At 40.0% G+C, this 14,782-nt stretch overlaps 9 non-coding genes across 9 annotated transcripts; all 9 read right to left on the minus strand.

Annotated features, from left to right (window-relative positions):
- Positions 1–2,399: 2,399 nt before the first annotated feature.
- On the minus strand, positions 2,400–2,472 carry TRNAF-GAA (transfer RNA phenylalanine (anticodon GAA)). The gene has a single exon. It is a non-coding gene; the product is annotated as a tRNA-Phe (tRNA).
- A 494-nt stretch (positions 2,473–2,966) lies between these two features.
- Positions 2,967–3,039, minus strand: TRNAF-GAA (transfer RNA phenylalanine (anticodon GAA)). The gene has a single exon. It is a non-coding gene; the product is annotated as a tRNA-Phe (tRNA).
- A 1,075-nt stretch (positions 3,040–4,114) lies between these two features.
- Positions 4,115–4,187, minus strand: TRNAF-GAA (transfer RNA phenylalanine (anticodon GAA)). The gene has a single exon. It is a non-coding gene; the product is annotated as a tRNA-Phe (tRNA).
- Positions 4,188–5,860: 1,673 nt separating this feature from the next.
- TRNAF-GAA (transfer RNA phenylalanine (anticodon GAA)) lies at positions 5,861–5,933 on the minus strand. The gene has a single exon. It is a non-coding gene; the product is annotated as a tRNA-Phe (tRNA).
- A 2,240-nt stretch (positions 5,934–8,173) lies between these two features.
- On the minus strand, positions 8,174–8,246 carry TRNAF-GAA (transfer RNA phenylalanine (anticodon GAA)). Its single transcript has one exon. It is a non-coding gene; the product is annotated as a tRNA-Phe (tRNA).
- A 494-nt stretch (positions 8,247–8,740) lies between these two features.
- On the minus strand, positions 8,741–8,813 carry TRNAF-GAA (transfer RNA phenylalanine (anticodon GAA)). Its single transcript has one exon. It is a non-coding gene; the product is annotated as a tRNA-Phe (tRNA).
- Positions 8,814–9,888: 1,075 nt separating this feature from the next.
- On the minus strand, positions 9,889–9,961 carry TRNAF-GAA (transfer RNA phenylalanine (anticodon GAA)). Its single transcript has one exon. It is a non-coding gene; the product is annotated as a tRNA-Phe (tRNA).
- Positions 9,962–12,782: 2,821 nt separating this feature from the next.
- Positions 12,783–12,855, minus strand: TRNAF-GAA (transfer RNA phenylalanine (anticodon GAA)). Its single transcript has one exon. It is a non-coding gene; the product is annotated as a tRNA-Phe (tRNA).
- Positions 12,856–13,349: 494 nt separating this feature from the next.
- TRNAF-GAA (transfer RNA phenylalanine (anticodon GAA)) lies at positions 13,350–13,422 on the minus strand. Its single transcript has one exon. It is a non-coding gene; the product is annotated as a tRNA-Phe (tRNA).
- Positions 13,423–14,782: the final 1,360 nt, after the last annotated feature.

Raw genomic sequence — 14,782 nt, forward strand, 5'->3', positions numbered from 1 at the left:
TTAAAAGGTTTCATCTATGAACTAAAATGTCTACTGAAGCTGACTCCAAGAGAGAACTACACCTAATTAGCTAGGTGCTCAGTCCTTGCCAAAACCCGGGATTGAACCAGGGACCTTCAGATGTTCAATCTAACGCTCTCCCAACTGAGCTATTTCGGCCACTTATTTCACAGGTCCCTCCGTATTCTTCTTAATCATTGTAGACAAGACATACACCTCGAAATCATTCACTTTGAGGGTACAGCTATGTCTTAAACTTCCGGTATCCTTCTGCAGCTAACTGGGTGCAATTACTCATTTACTTTTTTGGTGCGCAACCTAGGTACTTCTTTTATTCCAAACTCTGAATAGGCACACAAATGTGTGGGATGAGTAAGCAAGCTATATCATCTGACAGCTTGGTTCATGGGAAAATGTAAGATGATGCAGCCTAAGGTTTACATTAAAATCAAGATAGAAACTGGAAATAATGGAAGTCAAAGCTGAAGGCAAGAGAGGTGGAAGCCATTTTGAAAGGAAGATAGAACGCAAGTGCTGTGCTCTACTGATGGTATGTCGAACAGGTTATTAAAAGGTTTCATCTATGAACTAAAATGTCTACTGAAGCTGACTCCAAGAGAGAACTACACCTAATTAGCTAGGTGCTCAGTCCTTGCCAAAACCCGGGATTGAACCAGAGAGCTTTAGATCTTCAGTTTAACGCTCTCCCAAATGAGCTATTTCGGCCAGTTGTCAGAGAATACCTTCCTGATGATTCTTAATCATTGCAGGCAACAAGTGGGCATCTGATCAATCACTAGGAGGGTACATCTATGTGTTAAAGTATGCTGTATCCTTCTGCAGCTAACTGGGCACAATTAGTCAATTTATTTTTTATTGCGCAAGCTAGGTATTTCTTTTTTTCTAAACGCTAAATAGGCTAGCAATCTAATACACAGAAATGTGTGGCATGAGGAAGCAAGCTATATCATCTGACACTTTGGTCCAAGGTTAGATGGAAAATGATGCAGGCTACAGTTTACCCTAAAATCGAGATAGAAACGGCAAATAATGGAAGTCAAAGCTGAAGGCAAGAGAGGTGGAATCCATTTTCAAAGAAAGATAGAAAACACGTACTGTCTTGTACTGATGGTATGTCAATTAGGTTGATGAAAGGTTTTATTAATTAAATAAAACGTCACCGGAAGCTGACTCCAAAAAAGAAACTTGCCTGACGAACTAGCTGCTCAGTCTTTGACCAAACCAAGGATTTAACCAGGGACCCTTAGATCTAAAGTTTGACGTCCTCGCAACTGAGCTCTTTCAGCCCGTTTTTTCACAGTGCCTTCCTTATTATTGTTAATCATTGTAGACAAGAAATATAAGTCGCAATCATTCACTGTGAGGGTACAGCTATGTGTTACACTTTGCTGTATCCTTCTGTAGCTAACTGGGGGCAATTACTCCTTTACTTTTTTGCTACGCGAGGTAGGTACTTCTTTTTTTCTAAACTCTGAATAGGCTACCACTCTCATAAACAGAAATGTGTGGCATGACCAAGCAAGCTATATCATCTGACAGTTTGGCTCATGGGAAAATGGAAGATGACGCCGGCTAGGGTTTACATTAAAATCAAGATAGAAACGGGAAATAATGGAAGTCAAAGCTGAAGGCAAGAGAGGTGGAAGCCATTTTGAAAGGAAGATAGAAAATAAGTTCTCTTTTGTACCGATGGCATGTCGATCAGGTTGATGCAAGTTTTTATCAATGAAATAAAATGTCACTTGAGAGTGACTCCAAGAAAGAAACATGCCTAACAAGCTGAGTGCTTGGTCTTTGGCACAACCCAGGATTGAACCAAGGACCTTTTTTATCTTTAGTCTAACATTATCCTAACTGAGATATTTTAGCCAGGTGTCATGAAAAGCTTTCCGTATCATTTTTAATCATTGTAGACAAGACACAGAAGTCTAAATCATTCACTGTGAGGGTACAGCTATGTCTTAAACTTTGTTGTATCCTTCTCCAGTTAACTGGGTGTAATTAGGGAATTTGTTTTTTATTCTGCAAGCTAGGTATTTCTTTTTTTCTAAACTCTAAATAGGCTAGCAATCTAATGCACAGAAATGTGTGGCATGAGTAAGCAAGCTATTTCATCCGACACTTTGGTTCAAGGGAAGATGGAGACTGATGCAGACTGCGGGTTACCTAAAAATCAAGATAGAAACAGTAAATAATGGAAGTCAAAGCTGAAGGCAAGAGAGGTGGAATCCATTTTGAAAGGAAGATAGAAAACAAGTACTGTCTTGTACTGATGGTATGTCAATTAGGTTGATGAAAGGTTTTATCAATTAAATAAAACGTCACCAGAAGCTGAATCCAAGAAAGAAACACGCCTAAAAGGCTGTCTTCTGAGTTTTTGCCGAAACCCGGGATTGAACCAGGGACCTTTAGATCTTCAGTCTAACGCTCTCCCAACTGAGCTATTTCGGCCAGTTATTTCACAGCTCCCTCCGTTTTCTTCTTAATCATTGTAGACAAGACATACACCTCCAAATCATTCACTTTGATGGTACAGCTATGTCTTAAACTTCCGGTATCCTTCTGCAGCTAACTGGGTGCATTTACTCATTTACTTTTTTGGTGCGCAACCTAGGTACTTCTTTTATTCCAAACTCTGAATAGGCACACAAATGTGTGGGATGAGTAAGCAAGCTATATCATCTGACAGCTTGGTTCATGGGAAAATAGAAGATGATGCAGCCTAAGCTTTACATTAAAATCAAGATACAAACTGGAAATAATGGAAGTCAAAGCTGAAGGCAACAGAGGTGGAAGCCATTTTGAAAGGAAGATAGAACGCAAGTGCTGTGCTCTACTGATGGTATGTCGATCAGGTTATTGAAAGGTTTCATCTATGAACTAAAATGTCTACTGAAGCTGACTCCAAGAGAGAACTACACCTAATTAGCTAGGTGCTCAGTCCTTGCCGAAACCCGGGATTGAACCAGGGACCTCTAGATCTTCAGTCTAACGCTCTCCCAACTGAGCTATTTCGGCCAGTTGTCAGAGAATACCTTCCTGATGATTCTTAATCATTGTAGGCAACAAGTGGGCATCTGATCAATCACTAGGAGGGTACATCTATGTGTTAAAGTATGCTGTATCCTTCTGCAGCTAACTGGGCACAATTAGTCAATTTATTTTTTATTGCGCAAGCTAGGTATTTCTTTTTTTCTAAACGCTAAATAGGCTAGCAATCTAATACACAGAAATGTGTGGCATGAGGAAGCAAGCTATATCATCTGACACTTTGGTCCAAGGTTAGATGGAAAATGATGCAGGCTACAGTTTACCCTAAAATCGAGATAGAAACGGCAAATAATCGAAGTCAAAGCTGAAGGCAAGAGAGGTGGAAACCATTTTCAAAGGAAGATAGAAAACACGTACTGTCTTGTACTGATGGTATGTCAATTAGGTTGATGAAAGGTTTTATCAATTAAATAAAACGTCACCAGAAGCTGAATCCAAGAAAGAAACACGCCTAACAAGCTGCCTTCTGAGTCTTTGTCGAAACCCGGGATTGAACCAGGGACCTTTAGATCTTCAGTCTAACACTCTCCCAACTGAGCTATTTCGGCCAGTTATTTCACAGGTCCCTCCGTTTTCTTCTTAATCATTGTAGACAAGACATACACCTCGAAATCATTCACTTTGAGGGTACAGCTATGTCTTAAACTTCCGGTATCCTTCTGCAGCTAACTGGGTGCATTTACTCATTTACTTTTTTGGTGCGCAACCTAGGTACTTCTTTTATTCCAAACTCTGAATAGGCACACAAATGTGTGGGCTGAGTAAGCAAGCTATATCATCTGACAGCTTGGTTCATGGGAAAATAGAAGATGATGCAGCCTAAGCTTTACATTAAAATCAAGATAGAAACTGGAAATAATGGAAGTCAAAGCTGAAGGCAAGAGAGGTGGAAGCCATTTTCAAAGGAAGATAGAACGCAAGTGCTGTGCTCTACTGATGGTATGTCGATCAGGTTATTGAAAGGTTTCATCTATGAACTAAAATGTCTACTGAAGCTGACTCCAAGAGAGAACTACACCTAATTAGCTAGGTGCTCAGTCCTTGCCAAAACCCGGGATTGAACCAGGGACCTTTAGATCTTCAGTCTAACGCTCTCCCAACTGAGCTATTTCGGCCAGTTGTCAAAGAATACCTTCCTGATGATTCTTAATCATTGTAGGCAACAAGTGGGCATCTGATCAATCACTAGGAGGGTACATCTATGTGTTAAAGTATGCTGTATCCTTCTGCAGCTAACTGGGCACAATTAGTCAATTTATTTTTTATTGCGCAAGCTAGGTATTTCTTTTTTTCTAAACGCTAAATAGGCTAGCAATCTAATACACAGAAATGTGTGGCATGAGGAAGCAGGCTATATCATCTGACACTTTGGTCCAAGGTTAGATGGAAAATGATGCAGGCTACAGTTTACCCTAAAATCGAGATAGAAACGGGAAATAATGGAAGTCAAAGCTGAAGGCAAGAGAGGTGGAATCCATTTTCAAAGGAAGATAGAAAACACGTACTGTCTTGTACTGATGGTATGTCAATTAGGTTGATGAAAGGTTTTATTAATTAAATAAAACGTCACCGGAAGCTGACTCCAAAAAAGAAACTTGCCTGACGAACTAGCTGCTCAGTCTTTGACCAAACCAAGAATTTAACCAGGGACCCTTAGATCTAAAGTTTGACGTCCTCGCAACTGAGCTCTTTCAGCCCGTTTTTTCACAGTGCCTTCCTTATTATTATTAATCATTGTAGACAAGAAATATAAGTCGCAATCATTCACTGTGAGGGTACAGCTATGTGTTACACTTTGCTGTATCCTTCTGTAGCTAACTGGGGGCAATTACTCCTTTACTTTTTTGCTACGCGAGCTAGGTACTTCTTTTTTTCTAAACTCTGAATAGGCTACCACTCTCATAAACAGAAATGTGTGGCATGACTAAGCAAGCTATATCATCTGACAGTTTGGCTCATGGGAAAATGGAAGATGACGCCGCCTACGGTTTACATCAAAATCAAGATAGAAACGGGAAATAATGGAAGTCAAAGCTGAAGGCAAGAGAGGTGGAAGCCATTTTGAAAGGAAGATAGAAAATAAGTGCTCTTTTGTACCGATGGCATGTCGATCAGGTTGATGCAAGTTTTTATCAATGAAATAAAATGTCACTTGAGAGTGATTCCAAGAAAGAAACATGCCTAACAAGCTGAGTGCTTGGTCTTTGGCACAACCCAGGATTGGACCAAGGACCTTTTTTATCTTTAGTCTAACATTCTCCCAACTGAGATATTTTAGCCAGGTGTCATGAAAAGCTTTCCGTATCATTTTTAATCATTGTAGACAAGACACAGAAGTCTAAATCATTCACTGTGAGGGTACAGCTATGTCTTAAACTTTGCTGTATCCTTCTCCAGTTAACTGGGTGTAATTAGGGAATTCGTTTTTTATTGTGCAAGCTAGGTATTTCTTTTTTTCTAAACTCTAAATAGGCTAGCAATCTAATGCACAGAAATGTGTGGCATGAGTAAGCAAGCTATTTCATCCGACACTTTGGTTCAAGGGAAGATGGAGACTGATGCAGACTGCGGGTTACCTAAAAATCAAGACAGAAACAGTAAATAATGGAAGTCAAAGCTGAAGGCAAGAGAGGTGGAATCCATTTTGAAAGGAAGATAGAAAAGAAGTACTGTCTTGTACTGATGGTATGTCAATTAGGTCGATGAAAGATTTTATCAATTAAATAAAACGTCACCAGAAGCTGAATCCAAGAAAGAAACACGCCTAACAAGCTGTCTTCTGAGTCTTTGCCGAAACCCGGGATTGAACCAGGGACCTTTAGATCTTCAGTCTAACGCTCTCCCAACTGAGCTATTTCGGCCACTTATTTCACAGGTCCCTCCGTATTCTTCTTAATCATTGTAGACAAGACATACACCTCGAAATCATTCACTTTGAGGGTACAGCTATGTCTTAAACTTCCGGTATCCTTCTGCAGCTAACTGGGTGCAATTACTCATTTACTTTTTTGGTGCGCAACCTAGGTACTTCTTTTATTCCAAACTCTGAATAGGCACACAAATGTGTGGGATGAGTAAGCAAGCTATATCATCTGACAGCTTGGTTCATGGGAAAATGGAAGATGATGCAGCCTAAGCTTTACATTAAAATCAAGATAGAAACTGGAAATAATGGAAGTCAAAGCTGAAGGCAAGAGAGGTGGAAGCCATTTTGAAAGGAAGATAGAACGCAAGTGCTGTGCTCTACTGATGGTATGTCGAACAGGTTATTAAAAGGTTTCATCTATGAACTAAAATGTCTACTGAAGCTGACTCCAAGAGAGAACTACACCTAATTAGCTAGGTGCTCAGACCTTGCCAAAACCCGGGATTGAACCAGAGAGCTTTAGATCTTCAGTTTAACGCTCTCCCAAATGAGCTATTTCGGCCAGTTGTCAAAGAATACCTTCCTGATGATTCTTAATCATTGCAGGCAACAAGTGGGCATCTGATCAATCACTAGGAGGGTACATCTATGTGTTAAAGTATGCTGTATCCTTCTGCAGCTAACTGGGCACAATTAGTCAATTTATTTTTTATTGCGCAAGCTAGGTATTTCTTTTTTTCTAAACGCTAAATAGGCTAGCAATCTAATACACAGAAATGTGTGGCATGAGGAAGCAAGCTATATCATCTGACACTTTGGTCCAAGGTTAGATGGAAAATGATGCAGGCTACAGTTTACCCTAAAATCGAGATAGAAACGGCAAATAATGGAAGTCAAAGCTGAAGGCAAGAGAGGTGGAATCCATTTTCAAAGAAAGATAGAAAACACGTACTGTCTTGTACTGATGGTATGTCAATTAGGTTGATGAAAGGTTTTATTAATTAAATAAAACGTCACCGGAAGCTGACTCCAAAAAAGAAACTTGCCTGACGAACTAGCTGCTCAGTCTTTGACCAAACCAAGGATTTAACCAGGGACCCTTAGATCTAAAGTTTGACGTCCTCGCAACTGAGCTCTTTCAGCCCGTTTTTTCACAGTGCCTTCCTTATTATTGTTAATCATTGTAGACAAGAAATATAAGTCGCAATCATTCACTGTGAGGGTACAGCTATGTGTTACACTTTGCTGTATCCTTCTGTAGCTAACTGGGGGCAATTACTCCTTTACTTTTTTGCTACGCGAGGTAGGTACTTCTTTTTTTCTAAACTCTGAATAGGCTACCACTCTCATAAACAGAAATGTGTGGCATGACCAAGCAAGCTATATCATTTGACAGTTTGGCTCATGGGAAAATGGAAGATGACGCCGGCTACGGTTTACATTAAAATCAAGATAGAAACGGGAAATAATGGAAGTCAAAGCTGAAGGCAAGAGAGGTGGAAGCCATTTTGAAAGGAAGATAGAAAATAAGTTCTCTTTTGTACCGATGGCATGTCGATCAGGTTGATGCAAGTTTTTATCAATGAAATAAAATGTCACTTGAGAGTGACTCCAAGAAAGAAACATGCCTAACAAGCTGAGTGCTTGGTCTTTGGCACAACCCAGGATTGAACCAAGGACCTTTTTTATCTTTAGTCTAACATTATCCTAACTGAGATATTTTAGCCAGGTGTCATGAAAAGCTTTCCGTATCATTTTTAATCATTGTAGACAAGACACAGAAGTCTAAATCATTCACTGTGAGGGTACAGCTATGTCTTAAACTTTGTTGTATCCTTCTCCAGTTAACTGGGTGTAATTAGGGAATTTGTTTTTTATTCTGCAAGCTAGGTATTTCTTTTTTTCTAAACTCTAAATAGGCTAGCAATCTAATGCACAGAAATGTGTGGCATGAGTAAGCAAGCTATTTCATCCGACACTTTGGTTCAAGGGAAGATGGAGACTGATGCAGACTGCGGGTTACCTAAAAATCAAGATAGAAACAGTAAATAATGGAAGTCAAAGCTGAAGGCAAGAGAGGTGGAATCCATTTTGAAAGGAAGATAGAAAACAAGTACTGTCTTGTACTGATGGTATGTCAATTAGGTTGATGAAAGGTTTTATCAATTAAATAAAACGTCACCAGAAGCTGAATCCAAGAAAGAAACACGCCTAAAAAGCTGTCTTCTGAGTCTTTGCCGAAACCCGGGATTGAACCAGGGACCTTTAGATCTTCAGTCTAACGCTCTCCCAACTGAGCTATTTCGGCCAGTTATTTCACAGGTCCCTCCGTTTTCTTCTTAATCATTGTAGACAAGACATACACCTCCAAATCATTCACTTTGATGGTACAGCTATGTCTTAAACTTCCGGTATCCTTCTGCAGCTAACTGGGTGCATTTACTCATTTACTTTTTTGGTGCGCAACCTAGGTACTTCTTTTATTCCAAACTCTGAATAGGCACACAAATGTGTGGGATGAGTAAGCAAGCTATATCATCTGACAGCTTGGTTCATGGGAAAATAGAAGATGATGCAGCCTAAGCTTTACATTAAAATCAAGATACAAACTGGAAATAATGGAAGTCAAAGCTGAAGGCAACAGAGGTGGAAGCCATTTTGAAAGGAAGATAGAACGCAAGTGCTGTGCTCTACTGATGGTATGTCGATCAGGTTATTGAAAGGTTTCATCTATGAACTAAAATGTCTACTGAAGCTGACTCCAAGAGAGAACTACACCTAATTAGCTAGGTGCTCAGTCCTTGCCGAAACCCGGGATTGAACCAGGGACCTTTAGATCTTCAGTCTAACGCTCTCCCAACTGAGCTATTTCGGCCAGTTGTCAGAGAATACCTTCCTGATGATTCTTAATCATTGTAGGCAACAAGTGGGCATCTGATCAATCACTAGGAGGGTACATCTATGTGTTAAAGTATGCTGTATCCTTCTGCAGCTAACTGGGCACAATTAGTCAATTTATTTTTTATTGCGCAAGCTAGGTATTTCTTTTTTTCTAAACGCTAAATAGGCTAGCAATCTAATACACAGAAATGTGTGGCATGAGGAAGCAAGCTATATCATCTGACACTTTGGTCCAAGGTTAGATGGAAAATGATGCAGGCTACAGTTTACCCTAAAATCGAGATAGAAACGGCAAATAATCGAAGTCAAAGCTGAAGGCAAGAGAGGTGGAAACCATTTTCAAAGGAAGATAGAAAACACGTACTGTCTTGTACTGATGGTATGTCAATTAGGTTGATGAAAGGTTTTATCAATTAAATAAAACGTCACCAGAAGCTGAATCCAAGAAAGAAACACGCCTAACAAGCTGCCTTCTGAGTCTTTGTCGAAACCCGGGATTGAACCAGGGACCTTTAGATCTTCAGTCTAACACTCTCCCAACTGAGCTATTTCGGCCAGTTATTTCACAGGTCCCTCCGTTTTCTTCTTAATCATTGTAGACAAGACATACACCTCGAAATCATTCACTTTGAGGGTACAGCTATGTCTTAAACTTCCGGTATCCTTCTGCAGCTAACTGGGTGCATTTACTCATTTACTTTTTTGGTGCGCAACCTAGGTACTTCTTTTATTCCAAACTCTGAATAGGCACACAAATGTGTGGGCTGAGTAAGCAAGCTATATCATCTGACAGCTTGGTTCATGGGAAAATAGAAGATGATGCAGCCTAAGCTTTACATTAAAATCAAGATAGAAACTGGAAATAATGGAAGTCAAAGCTGAAGGCAAGAGAGGTGGAAGCCATTTTCAAAGGAAGATAGAACGCAAGTGCTGTGCTCTACTGATGGTATGTCGATCAGGTTATTGAAAGGTTTCATCTATGAACTAAAATGTCTACTGAAGCTGACTCCAAGAGAGAACTACACCTAATTAGCTAGGTGCTCAGTCCTTGCCAAAACCCGGGATTGAACCAGGGACCTTTAGATCTTCAGTCTAACGCTCTCCCAACTGAGCTATTTCGGCCAGTTGTCAAAGAATACCTTCCTGATGATTCTTAATCATTGTAGGCAACAAGTGGGCATCTGATCAATCACTAGGAGGGTACATCTATGTGTTAAAGTATGCTGTATCCTTCTGCAGCTAACTGGGCACAATTAGTCAATTTATTTTTTATTGCGCAAGCTAGGTATTTCTTTTTTTCTAAACGCTAAATAGGCTAGCAATCTAATACACAGAAATGTGTGGCATGAGGAAGCAAGCTATATCATCTGACACTTTGGTCCAAGGTTAGATGGAAAATGATGCAGGCTACAGTTTACCCTAAAATCGAGATAGAAACGGGAAATAATGGAAGTCAAAGCTGAAGGCAAGAGAGGTGGAATCCATTTTCAAAGGAAGATAGAAAACACGTACTGTCTTGTACTGATGGTATGTCAATTAGGTTGATGAAAGGTTTTATTAATTAAATAAAACGTCACCGGAAGCTGACTCCAAAAAAGAAACTTGCCTGACGAACTAGCTGCTCAGTCTTTGACCAAACCAAGAATTTAACCAGGGACCCTTAGATCTAAAGTTTGACGTCCTCGCAACTGAGCTCTTTCAGCCCGTTTTTTCACAGTGCCTTCCTTATTATTATTAATCATTGTAGACAAGAAATATAAGTCGCAATCATTCACTGTGAGGGTACAGCTATGTGTTACACTTTCCTGTATCCTTCTGTAGCTAACTGGGGGCAATTACTCCTTTACTTTTTTGCTACGCGAGCTAGGTACTTCTTTTTTTCTAAACTCTGAATAGGCTACCACTCTCATAAACAGAAATGTGTGGCATGACTAAGCAAGCTATATCATCTGACAGTTTGGCTCATGGGAAAATGGAAGATGACGCCGCCTACGGTTTACATCAAAATCAAGATAGAAACGGGAAATAATGGAAGTCAAAGCTGAAGGCAAGAGAGGTGGAAGCCATTTTGAAAGGAAGATAGAAAATAAGTGCTCTTTTGTACCGATGGCATGTCGATCAGGTTGATGCAAGTTTTTATCAATGAAATAAAATGTCACTTGAGAGTGACTCCAAGAAAGAAACATGCCTAACAAGCTGAGTGCTTGGTCTTTGGCACAACCCAGGATTGGACCAAGGACCTTTTTTATCTTTAGTCTAACATTCTCCCAACTGAGATATTTTAGCCAGGTGTCATGAAAAGCTTTCCGTATCATTTTTAATCATTGTAGACAAGACACAGAAGTCTAAATCATTCACTGTGAGGGTACAGCTATGTCTTAAACTTTGCTGTATCCTTCTCCAGTTAACTGGGTGTAATTAGGGAATTCGTTTTTTATTGTGCAAGCTAGGTATTTCTTTTTTTCTAAACTCTAAATAGGCTAGCAATCTAATGCACAGAAATGTGTGGCATGAGTAAGCAAGCTATTTCATCCGACACTTTGGTTCAAGGGAAGATGGAGACTGATGCAGACTGCGGGTTACCTAAAAATCAAGACAGAAACAGTAAATAATGGAAGTCAAAGCTGAAGGCAAGAGAGGTGGAATCCATTTTGAAAGGAAGATAGAAAACAAGTACTGTCTTGTACTGATGGTATGTCAATTAGGTTGATGAAAGGTTTTATCAATTAAATAAAACGTCACCAGAAGCTGAATCCAAGAAAGAAACACGCCTAACAAGCTGTCTTCTGAGTCTTAGCCGAAACCCGGGATTGAACCAGGGACCTTTAGATCTTCAGTCGAATGCTCTCCTAACTGAGCTATTTGGGCCACTTATTTCACAGGTCCCTCCGTATTCTTCTTAATCATTGTAGACAAGACATACACCTCGAAATCATTCACTTTGAGGGTACAGCTATGTCTTAAACTTCCGGTATCCTTCTGCAGCTAACTGGGTGCAATTACTCATTTACTTTTTTGGTGCGCAACCTAGGTACTTCTTTTATTCCAAACTCTGAATAGGCACACAAATGTGTGGGATGACTAAGCAAGCTATATCATCTGACAGCTTGGTTCATGGGAAAATGGAAGATGATGCAGCCTAAGCTTTACATTAAAATCAAGATAGAAACTGGAAATAATGGAAGTCAAAGCTGAAGGCAAGAGAGGTGGAAGCCATTTTGAAAGGAAGATAGAACGCAAGTGCTGTGCTCTACTGATGGTATGTCGAACAGGTTATTAAAAGGTTTCATCTATGAACTAAAATGTCTACTGAAGCTGACTCCAAGAGAGAACTACACCTAATTAGCTAGGTGCTCAGTCCTTGCCAAAACCCGGGATTGAACCAGAGAGCTTTAGATCTTCAGTTTAACGCTCTCCCAAATGAGCTATTTCGGCCAGTTGTCAGAGAATACCTTCCTGATGATTCTTAATCATTGCAGGCAACAAGTGGGCATCTGATCAATCACTAGGAGGGTACATCTATGTGTTAAAGTATGCTGTATCCTTCTGCAGCTAACTGGGCACAATTAGTCAATTTATTTTTTATTGCGCAAGCTAGGTATTTCTTTTTTTCTAAACGCTAAATAGGCTAGCAATCTAATACACAGAAATGTGTGGCATGAGGAAGCAAGCTATATCATCTGACACTTTGGTCCAAAGTTAGATGGAAAATGATGCAGGCTACAGTTTACCCTAAAATCGAGATAGAAACGGCAAATAATGGAAGTCAAAGCTGAAGGCAAGAGAGGTGGAATCCATTTTGAAAAGAAGTTAGAAAACACGTACTGTCTTGTACTGATGGTATGTCAATTAGGTTGATGAAAGGTTTTATTAATTAAATAAAACGTCCCCGGAAGCTGACTCCAAGAAAGAAACACGCCTAACAAGCTGTCTTCTGAGTCTTTGCCGAAACCCGGGATTGAACCAGGGACCTTTAGATCTTCAGTCTAACGCTCTCCCAACTGAGCTATTTCGGCCACTTATTGCGCAGGTCCCTCCGTATTTTTCTTAATCATTGTAGACAAGACATACACCCCGAAATCATTCACTTTGAGGGTACAGCTATGTCTTAAACTTCCGGTATCCTTCTGCAGCTAACTGGGTGCAATTACTCATTTACTTTTTTGGTGCGCAACCTAGGTACTTCTTTTATTCCAAACTCTGAATAGGCACACAAATGTGTGGGATGAGTAAGCAAGCTATATCATCTGACAGCTTGGTTCATGGGAAAATGGAAGATGATGCAGCCTAAGCTTTAAATTAAAATCAAGATAGAAACTGGAAATAATGGAAGTCAAAGCTGAAGGCAACAGAGGTGGAAGCCATTTTGAAAGGAAGATAGAACGCAAGTGCTGTGCTCTACTGATGGTATGTTGATCAGGTTATTAAAAGGTTTCATCTATGAACTAAAATGTCTACTGAAGCTGACTCCAAGAGAGAACTACACCTAATTAGCTAGGTGCTCAGTCCTTGCCAAAACCCGGGATTGAACCAGGGACCTTTAGATCTTCAATCTAACGCTCTCCCAACTGAGCTATTTCGGCCACTTATTTCACAGGTCCCTCCGTATTCTTCTTAATCATTGTAGACAAGACATACACCTCGAAATCATTCACTTTGAGGGTACAGCTATGTCTTAAACTTCCGGTATCCTTCTGCAGCTAACTGGGTGCAATTACTCATTTACTTTTTTGGTGCGCAACCTAGGTACTTCTTTTATTCCAAACTCTGAATAGGCACACAAATGTGTGGGATGAGTAAGCAAGCTATATCATCTGACAGCTTGGTTCATGGGAAAATGTAAGATGATGCAGCCTAAGGTTTACATTAAAATCAAGATAGAAACTGGAAATAATGGAAGTCAAAGCTGAAGGCAAGAGAGGTGGAAGCCATTTTGAAAGGAAGATAGAACGCAAGTGCTGTGCTCTACTGATGGTATGTCGAACAGGTTATTAAAAGGTTTCATCTATGAACTAAAATGTCTACTGAAGCTGACTCCAAGAGAGAACTACACCTAATTAGCTAGGTGCTCAGTCCTTGCCAAAACCCGGGATTGAACCAGAGAGCTTTAGATCTTCAGTTTAACGCTCTCCCAAATGAGCTATTTCGGCCAGTTGTCAGAGAATACCTTCCTGATGATTCTTAATCATTGCAGGCAACAAGTGGGCATCTGATCAATCACTAGGAGGGTACATCTATGTGTTAAAGTATGCTGTATCCTTCTGCAGCTAACTGGGCACAATTAGTCAATTTATTTTTTATTGCGCAAGCTAGGTATTTCTTTTTTTCTAAACGCTAAATAGGCTAGCAATCTAATACACAGAAATGTGTGGCATGAGGAAGCAAGCTATATCATCTGACACTTTGGTCCAAGGTTAGATGGAAAATGATGCAGGCTACAGTTTACCCTAAAATCGAGATAGAAACGGCAAATAATGGAAGTCAAAGCTGAAGGCAAGAGAGGTGGAATCCATTTTCAAAGAAAGATAGAAAACACGTACTGTCTTGTACTGATGGTATGTCAATTAGGTTGATGAAAGGTTTTATTAATTAAATAAAACGTCACCGGAAGCTGACTCCAAAAAAGAAACTTGCCTGACGAACTAGCTGCTCAGTCTTTGACCAAACCAAGGATTTAACCAGGGACCCTTAGATCTAAAGTTTGACGTCCTCGCAACTGAGCTCTTTCAGCCCGTTTTTTCACAGTGCCTTCCTTATTATTGTTAATCATTGTAGACAAGAAATATAAGTCGCAATCATTCACTGTGAGAGTACAGCTATGTGTTACACTTTGCTGTATCCTTCTGTAGCTAACTGGGGGCAATTACTCCTTTACTTTTTTGCTACGCGAGGTAGGTACTTCTTTTTTTCTAAACTCTGAATAGGCTACCACTCTCATAAACA

Source organism: Pleurodeles waltl, chromosome 8, assembly GCF_031143425.1.
Source record: "Pleurodeles waltl isolate 20211129_DDA chromosome 8, aPleWal1.hap1.20221129, whole genome shotgun sequence".
Lineage (NCBI taxonomy): Eukaryota > Metazoa > Chordata > Amphibia > Caudata > Salamandridae > Pleurodeles > Pleurodeles waltl.